The sequence below is a fragment of the Carassius auratus genome, chromosome 28 (assembly GCF_003368295.1).
Source record: "Carassius auratus strain Wakin chromosome 28, ASM336829v1, whole genome shotgun sequence".
Taxonomy (NCBI): domain Eukaryota; kingdom Metazoa; phylum Chordata; class Actinopteri; order Cypriniformes; family Cyprinidae; genus Carassius; species Carassius auratus.
Genome location: NC_039270.1, coordinates 23,686,805 through 23,696,754, shown reverse-complemented (window position 1 = coordinate 23,696,754; position 9,950 = coordinate 23,686,805). Strand labels below are relative to the sequence as shown.

The window sequence follows — 9,950 nt, the reverse complement described above, 5'->3', positions numbered from 1 at the left end:
GACATTACCATCAACAGTTTATTGATTCTGTGGACTGTAAATGCTAACTTGGTATCATAAAATATTGAAATTGTGACTGAATTGAGCCAATGTGGCGTGCATAACATTTAATTCATTAAACGGAGCATAAAATGTTCTGGAAAATACTCTAATTGCAAGGGATTTAGGAAAATTTTATCAAATAAATGTAATTTATCATAAGTAATAAAGGCTTTTAATTAGGAAACTGCATTATAATATATTACACATATCTATTATTATATATTACTTCAATGTTCACTTTGCACAATTGCCTATTCAAACAAACCATGAAAATATGCTAAGAGAATTAACCACTAAACATCCACTATTTAACACGACTTTGTGAGCTTAACATATCATATACAAGTGAATGTACAAAAATGTTACTTAATATGTTTTACATTATGAAATGTAACTTAAAAGTCCTGAGAGATCAATTATGATCATCATCATCATCATCATCATTGAAGACTAAAGTCAACTTAAAAACACAAACTCATCTCTGCTGGTTTAAGCCAGCATGTTAATTCCATTTCAAACGTTTTAAAAGGTCAACATAGTATAAAAACATTTCTGCAGTTTCATTTATACAGCGGACTTCACCGTTTTACTATAGAAATAGAAATGAAAGGTTCCTTCCATCTCTATACTTCATTCACTTGCGTTCTGTTAAGCGGTGGACTCCACATAGTTGCCAGGAAAAAATCCTTTAACTCCATTGAGAAAGCCCTCACACCAGCCATCCTCATTCCTGCTGGTGAGGTAGATGATATCGCCCTCCTGAAACACCAGGTCGCCCGGCTTGCCTGTGTCGTAGTTATACAGTGCCACCACTTGGTAGGAAAGAGAAGTACAATGAAAAAAATCACTACCTGGATATATAATTAATATCTCTTGTCCTGAATGTGTGATTACAAAATGATCTGTCTTAGATCTCAATACAGTTGTTTTCACAATGCAGATTCTGTGCCTGAACGAGTCATCAGAAATGAGCTTACCTTTATCCAAATAGTCGGCTGGTGCAGTTATGTCATAATCAATGGGAGGGGGTAGAGGGGGCATCTCTTCAAAGTTGTCATAACTGTCTAGAGGTGGCGGTGCTGGAATCTCAAGGTCTAAATGTGCATCGACACACAAAGTTAACAAAACTGACAAAGTGCAACTGCACAAATGTGTTTGAAGGAGATGTGGGTGATTTCCGTTCAACAAGCCACATCAAACAAAAATGTGACAATCAAACAATTATTATTTTTTTCCGTCTGAAACATATGGACGCCTACACGGTTTATCAAATAATACAACTAACACCAATGCATGTACACTAGAAATCACACACTTCATCATTTACAGCGATCGTTCACCAAAGACAAACGGCTTCAGAAGACCTGGAATATAATGCAGCAGTGTTAGTTCATTTTCTTCTGACTCTACTCTACTCTAGTGTTACACTACGGTTCAAAACTTTGGGGTCGGTAAGATTTTTAATAATGTAAAACAATATTTAATAGGTTAGGATGACTAATAAAGTGGGTTGAAATTGGACTTTTTGCTTTTAAAAAAAAGTTTTCTACAGTTAGTTGAGCACCTGTTTTTTAATCTTGTTAATAGTTGTAGTTAATAACAACAATGTTGTAGTGCATAAATTGCATGGATTATTTCTCTGATGACTTGTTTCTTCTTTGCCCTTTCTGTAGCTAAAGGTCGGAGTATATCTACATGACATTTGCACTGGTTTCCCCCCATTTACATTTATGATCAGTCGACACTTAATTGCTGGAAGTCAGAGCTAGTCTGCAGGTTTGAGTTGACCGATTCAATAGAAAATTGCAACGTGTAAGATGGTCACAGAGTCCCAATTTTTTTAGCTTCAGACTTTGATTCCATCCAGTCGGAGGATATCAAACATGTTTGATATTTTCAGCCAATATAAGAACTGTCCTTTGTAACTGTGTATGATGCCTATTGTTAAAATCGGTTCAGATTTTAAAAGTCATGTCGTGTATTCGAGTCTTAAAAGTTGAGTTGAGTTGAGTACAGGTTTGTATTGACATGATGGTGAGTCAATGACGACAGAGTTTTCATTTTTAGCCGAACTATCCCTTTAACAGAGAGATTTAACTCGGCTGAGGATGTAGATCGAGTGTCCTGTTGTGTGCAGGATGGTGTGATCTGAGGTCATGTCATGTGCTGATTTGGCTTGCTGGAGAGCAGACTGGGGAAGTGGCAAATATAAAGAAAGAGAAGAATGTCAGACAGCGACGCACAGAGAGGCCTCACTTACCCAGGTGCTCCAGGCGGGCAGGGATCCTGCACAACGGGCTGAACGAAACCGGCGGAGCCAGAGGAGGTGGGTATGGAGGGGGTGGGGGGATCATGACTGACAGGTGTTTATCAAGGGAACAAATTTGAGGGTTGAACAATAAAAATGAACTAAATGGTCTTTGGATGGTATGCATGGCTACATAAGAATCTATTTTTTGGGGATGTGGTGTCAATATATTTGGTAACAAAATGAGAAACTATCAATGAAATCTGAGGGGGTGGCTTTAACCAATCGGGTCTTGGGAAGGAGCGGGGCCTTACGTGATTGAGCAGAAGGCAGAAAAAGTGAGCGTGTGTAGAGCGAGCGAGCGCTGGGGCCCATGCGAACCCTCATAGACAGCGAACGAGAGCTAGGAGGATGACGTCGCACCCGTGAGCGGCGAGAGCGAGGAGCTGAGAGAGAGGACAGAGTGAAAGAGAGACAAGTGTGAAAATAAGAGCACAAGAGCTCACAGAAATAAACAACAGCAACACCAAAATATAAAGCATAGATAAGCTGCCTGGAAGACAAAGCAAACATGTCATCATACAAACTGAGCATTCTGGAGCAAGATATAATGCATCATACAAAACAAAATACCACCTTTGTTTGGCCACGTTTGTACCTTCAAAGTTGTGGTCACACGGCGGAGGCAGTGGGGCTGGAAGATCGAGGCCATCAGGGGCTGGTGGAGGAGGCATGTCAATGGGAGCTTCTGGTAGAGGAAATCCATTCTCCTCAGCCACTACACACAAACGTTCTCCATTCAATTTGGGATTTTAACTACGGTCATAGGATTCGTTTTTTCTGACTTCACTACAGAGTACAAATATGTCTACTGACTGGATTGAAATCTTACAGCACACTTATATTTTCAGAACATACTTTATTTTTATTTGATTAACATTTTCTGTGGATGGTTTATAATATTTCCTTGTTTTTAGTCGTTTACATCATAACTTTTTACGTGTACGTTCTATATCAAATGTAGTACGTACTCTAACAGTACACAATTTCAGATGCAAGTCTTAAATTGTTAAATTGAGAATTATGTTTTACTCCCCCCCGAGGCATCCTAGGTGTACATTACTTTCTTCATTCAGATGAATCCAGACAGGAGTTATATTAAAAATTGTCCCGGCTATTCCAAGCTCTATCATGGCACTCAGCGGGTGTTGCAGTGCTTCAGTCCAAAAGAAGTGAAATAAAAAGTGCCCATCTATAAAATAAAATAAATTGTCTCACACGGCCCCGGGTGGCTAGGTGAACAAAGGCCTCCTGCAGTGAATCGATGTGTTTTTGTAAGAAAAATATATATATTCAAACATAATAAATCACTTGAATGCAGCTTGTGCTCCCAGTGGTAAACAGAAGCAGCTCAGGGAGGATGATGTATGAGGTCAGTGTTGCACCGCTCAGAAGTGATGCATGCAGAAACATCAAAACAACACTCACTAATTAGAAGTACAAGACGGAGGAAAAATGTCAGAGGATTTCAATATAAGCCAAGAGGAGACTGGGTTTCCTTTCCTAAAGTAAGGAAACTTTGCTTCTGTTAACAAACGTTGGTTTTCACGAGACTCAGCAGCGCATGCGCAATGCTGTCCATAAGTCATCCTCCCTGAGCTGCTTCCGTGTACAACAGTGAGTACAAGCTACATTAAAATGATTATTACGTTTTGAATATGGATATTTTTCTTACAAAAATGCATCGATTCGCTATAGGAGGACTTTGTTGATTTTTTTGGTGCTTTTTATTTCACTTCTTTTGGACTGAAGCACTGTAACACCTGCTGACTGCAATGATAGAGCTTGGAATAGCCAGTAAAAAGTTTAACATAACTTTGACTGGATTCGTCTGAAAGTAGAAAGTCGGGTACACATAGGATGCCTCTGGGGTGAGTAAAACACAGGCTAATTTTCATTTTTGGGTGACATAACTCTTTAACCAGTCTGTCCACACTTACCATAAAACAGCTCTGCAATATGACAGTCACAACCTCTCAGATAATAATTCATGTGTAAAGCACATTTACACTACTGTTTAAAAGTTTGGGGTCACTATTATATTATTTAAAGAAATAAATACCTTTATTCAGCAAGGACACATTAAATTGATCACAAGTGGTAGTAAGGACATTTATAAATGATGTTATAAAATATTTCTATAAATAAATGTTTTTCCTTATATATTTTGCAAGGAATCCTGGAAAATATTGTATCAGTTTCTACAATAATATAAAGCAGCACTGCTGTTTTCAACAATAAAAAATGTTTCTTTATGCAGCAAATTAGCATATGAGAGAGATTTCTAAAGGATCATGTGACACTGAAAATAGTAATGACTATGTAATAGTAATAGTAATGAGTAATTTAAAAATGCATTAAAATTCAGAACATGTATTAATATTTCACAATATTACTGTATTTACATTCTCTCTGATCAAATAAATCCAACATAAACCCACCCTTGGTGAGAAGAATTCTTTAAAAAAAAAAAAAAAAAAAAAAAAAAAATCTTACAGAACCCCAAAATTTGAAAGTTTAGATTCAGAAGTTGAACAGCTGGTTAGGACAACAAAACAAAGATCACTCCCTGATCACACGTCACATCTAGTTATGTCTAGTAGTCATATGGTGTAACCGTGTTATAGTATGATGCTGAAGTCTGTCAATCAGCAGGGACTAACCTGTTTCAAGAGGTGGAGCTGGTGGAGGAGGTGGAGGAGGTGGTATGGCCATGAGGCTGCTGGGATCAGGTGCGTTCACTGAGGTGGCCATAGGAGGGGGCGGGGGGATGTTGGTGCAGTCGAGGGGAGGAGGTGGTGGAGGTGGGGGTGGACCGGTCTCCATCCCATGATCCTGTTCACCCTCTGCCTCCATCGGTGGGGGTGGTGGAGGAGGCCCTTCACCCAGCAGCGTGTCAATGATGTCAACCTCAGGACTGGTGGGCCAGCTGGGCACCACAGGAGGCGGCACGGCTTTACCAAAACTTGAACTGCAGCCATGGAAGAAATCCAGTTATGAGAAGTGATATAAATCTGATGTTAGAATTATAATCAGAAATTATACAACACTTAATGTGCTCTTACGCAATAGACTTGTCATTGAGCGAGGTGAGGGACGCTCCATGAGAGAGAGTGGGTGCCACGGGACACTGGACAGGCTCAGGTGGACGGCTGCTTCGACTTCATTAACATACAGACACAGACACACATACTGAGCGGTCAGAGAGTCAATATTAGGCACGTAAGTACTTCTGTATTTTACACAGAAAGCCACTTAGGACACTGTTCTGAAAAGACACGTGCATGACTAAAGTGCTCGTTCTGAGAAACTTCAATTACCACAACGCAAACCATGTTGCTTTCAGGCAGTGCAAAGAAGGGAAGTGGGTAAAACAAAACTAAAATCGCTTCCTGGAGAAAGGCCCTCTAACTGAGAAGGAAGAGGAACAGAAGCCTGAGACATGTGAACTTAGTATTAGTAATATATTAGATGTCAATTTTAATTTCTTTTTTTTTTAAATGAACAACAGACACATTTTTGGTGGAGGTTCAAATAAAAGAGATGTGCTGACAACCATTGTAGTTTCTCATAGGGTGGTTGTGGTCAGGTGGGTGGCAGGTGATGAATAAACACAGGATGCATACTTGTGATCAAAAAAAAGGTGGATACTGCATAACAATGAAACCTGCAAAAGTCTCGATACGCTTTTAAAAGTCAACAGCATCACAGCACTCATGACGCAAGATACTGGAAAAGATGCAGACACTTCTCTATCTCAGACGCCATATATATAGTATAGATAGAGATATATAAATATAGATATATAGATATAGATAGACATAACACATGTTGTTTTCTTAGTGACTAAAACTATTAAGAATCATTTTCATTAACCGAAATAAAATGAAAAGAATAGAACAAAGAATACTTATTTTAGAATATTAGAACTTTGAAATTAAAAATGAGAAAAGTTCGCAACTAACTCAAAATAAGTATTAAAATGACTAAAACTAAAACGGAAATAAAAATAAATTAACACACACACACACACACACATATATATATATATATATATTATAGTATGTATGTACTATACTGTAATAGTATACAATAATACTAAAGGAACACTGGTCCTGTGTGAACAGAGCTGGACGTACCTCAGTGTGCTGCTGCTCCGTGTCATGGTAGCTGTTTTTACCTGCGGCTGGCCAGAATCCTGAAAACAACAAATCTCAAGATTAGCCATTTTTGAAAGGAACTAAATCCAAACAAACACAATGCACAGACAAACTAAAGACGGACCTCCCTGACTCCCCTCTATTAGCAATAGCCAACCTCACATGTTTACTGTGTTTCCCTGAGAATGCAGAATATATTGAAAACAAAATAACTGCACATTTACTCCCGGAATAGAAACTATATTTAATGGCTAACCCCAAAAAGTGTAAACACTGTGGCTCAGTGATGCTATCAGTACATTGCTGTTTGTTTGAGCAAATCTACACAGCAGCACCGGCTCAACCAATATGATCGAGTCTGTTTGACAGTAGTGCATAGTGTTCAGGAAACCTGCTTGAAAACATTTGCATTCTTATTTCTGTATTTCTTTTTAATGAAATCACACACTTCAGCTTTACAGTCAAACATGAAGTGAATAAATATGCATTTAGATTTCTTTTTTTTCCCCTAAAGTTTCTGCAAGACGTCTTTCATGCTTATCAAAGCTGCATTTATTTGCTCAAAATACAGTAAAAACTGTAATATTGTTAAATATTATTATTATTATGAACTTTTTTTTTTCCAATATATTTTTTTAAATGCTTACTCCGGTCTACAATGTCACGTGATCCACAACAACGCTGTGCTACTTCATATAACAGAAAAGTAACGTTTGTTTGATCAATTTAATGCATGATCTTGCTGAAGAGTGTAAAAACTATTGCACTAACCTAGTGTAGAGGATCAATTTATGATTAAAACCAGAACTCTTTACATGTAGAACTACCTTTATAAATATATCAATGTAAAAATGTGTGTTTGTGTTTACATGTGCATGCATTGTGTGTATGCTTCATGATATTCTTCATATAAATGTGTGCTTCAACAGCCTTCTGTGGCTTGGTGCCGATGTATCTACAAGCCTGACAAGTGCATTCCTGTGAAATTCTTGATGCTTTGTGTTTGTTTGTCTGCTCACTGCTATACGGACCTAGCGGGGAATCAATGAGCTAGCTTAGCATGGGTAACACCAATTAATGACTAGCTGCTTTTCCCACGCTGCTTAGTTCCTGGTAGCCAGCCAACTGTTTGTGTGTGTGTTGTGTGTGAGGGAAAAGAAGTGTGGAGGAGGTAGGAAAGAAGAGTGATCTGAATGTGTGTGTGTGTGTACGGTTTCATTGATGTCAGACTAACTGCTGTATAACAGGATGTGGTCAAGTGTGACAAAACTAACAAAAGCTAAACTAACATCGAATGCTACTTTCACCATTTTGCCTTTTTTGCAAATGGCAAGAAATTAAAAGTCACATGCAGAAACGGCTAACACGGTCCATCTTAACATCTCAACATCTTCATTGTTAATACAGAGTCATAGGAAAGATCGGGTGATCTAGGCGTATATTATTCCATTCAGTTTCTACTTTACCCTAAACTACTAAATAATCCTGAGTAGTCAGGTTTTGAGATTTCACACTGTACAACTGTATATATTTATGATGATCACATCAGTACAGCAAGCAACAGGCATGCAGTTTGTGTGGAAACCAGGGCAAATAAATCTAATTTAGTTGTACTGAATGTTTGGATAACACAAAAACACTGTCTCTTCTTCATTCCAAGTCATGTATTTGCCACTGCATTTGAATGTTTTTCACCTCAGACACTAAATATACAAAAGCATCATGTATATAATTAATGGCACTGTTGATACATAACTCAGTGTAGCACCCCAATGCATAACTTTGGCAGCACAATTTGAAGGGCAAACCCACTTTATGAAATGATATGTGTGCTCACCTTCACGCCATGTCCCGACTGAGTCCAGGCCTAGAGAAAGAGATGGGTGTGCGGGAGTACTTGATCTTGGCTTCTTTATTTTTGCTGGGGGGACAACCTTATGACTGCGTGGGACCCTCTTGGCAACAGTGAAAGCGCCGATCTCTCTGCGGGCCACCTCTCCCTGTGCATGTCCACGGTCTGTATACAAGTACAGATATGGGGAGGAAAATTACTCCTAAAAATCTCAAAAACTATATTTTTTGATAAATGAACAAATATTCCCAATCTACATGCCGCACTGTCATCAATCGTTAAATGTTTCTCTGAAAAACACTGATTCTGGTCTTTGTAGCATTTTTGCAGGCAAAATATATTTTTTTGTATTATACTATGGATCTGTTGAGGAAAGATTTATAATTATTTTTCAGCAAACACAACAGACGCTCCAGGCATATTTATTAATAATGGCTGATAAATTATTGTTGTTGATAATGCATTTTTTTTAATGCTATGGATTCACATTTAGCTTTATTAATCAATTAACTAATATTTCAATGTATAGTTTTAACATTTGTTTTACTAACCATGTATTAGTTCACAATTCAGCAATGGTACATCTGCTGTTTGTGTTAAGTGAAATAAAGCTTAACTAAAAATATAAATATAAATATTAGACTGTTCCAGTCTACTCAACTCCCTCTGTAAAAGTTTAGTTTGTCATGTAGGAGGAAGTGATGTTGTTGGACCTTGCGAAGATATTAGATAGGCCTACACCCTGAAACACCAATCTGGCGTTCCTCTGTGAGCCCTCAGATAGAGTTGAGAAGGAGCACCATTATTCCAGGCCTGCTGTTACAGCTCTTCCTGGGCACAGGCAGACAATGTGAGAACATCAATCAGAGGTTCGTTTCAAATTTGTTTCTGAGTGAGAGAACAGTGGTCCTTTCATTCCAAGTCTGGGATCTGGCTTACCCCCGCTTTAGCCCTGCCTCAGGTGACCTGGTTAGGCAGGCTGGGCACGGAGCGCGCTGGAATGCTGTGCTGGAGTCCCAGCCGCAGCAGTGAGAGGAGCCAAGGGAATCGAGGGGGAAGGAGGTATTATCACCCGGGAGACAGGGGGCCCAAACAGTGACTACTACACTGAGCTTTGGGACATTTCTACAACAGTACTCTGTCCTTAACCACTTGACAGTGGGAGTCTTTTTTGAAACCCTTCACAGATTCTTGCTCACTTAAAATGTATCACAAAACTGAAGGTCATAATCTTAATCATTTAGAAGTCCAGTCATCTTCTAAATGAAAAACATAGTCATATACTATAAAACATAGGATGCAGAATAGTACTTTGAACTAAAATAATAAAATAGAATTAAAAATGTAAAGAAATTTGTAAATATGTATTTAAAAATGTAGTTTTTAAGTGTTATCACCTACAACAGGTTTTTTTTTTTTTTTTTTTTTTACATTTGCAGAAACCAATATTTGCAAAAACATTAGTTTTTTTTTATTTTTATTATATAATTTTTTCTTTGCTTTATGGGATGGCTATAGGGAATAAATAAAAAAATTAATAAGGCCAGCTGTCATTCATCATGTGTTGGTGATGTATGACGAAATTCAG

At 38.2% G+C, this 9,950-nt stretch overlaps 1 pseudogene; it reads right to left on the bottom strand.

Annotated features, from left to right (window-relative positions):
• Window positions 1–8,634, bottom strand: LOC113047403 (ABI gene family member 3-like; annotated as a pseudogene).
• Window positions 8,635–9,950: the final 1,316 nt, after the last annotated feature.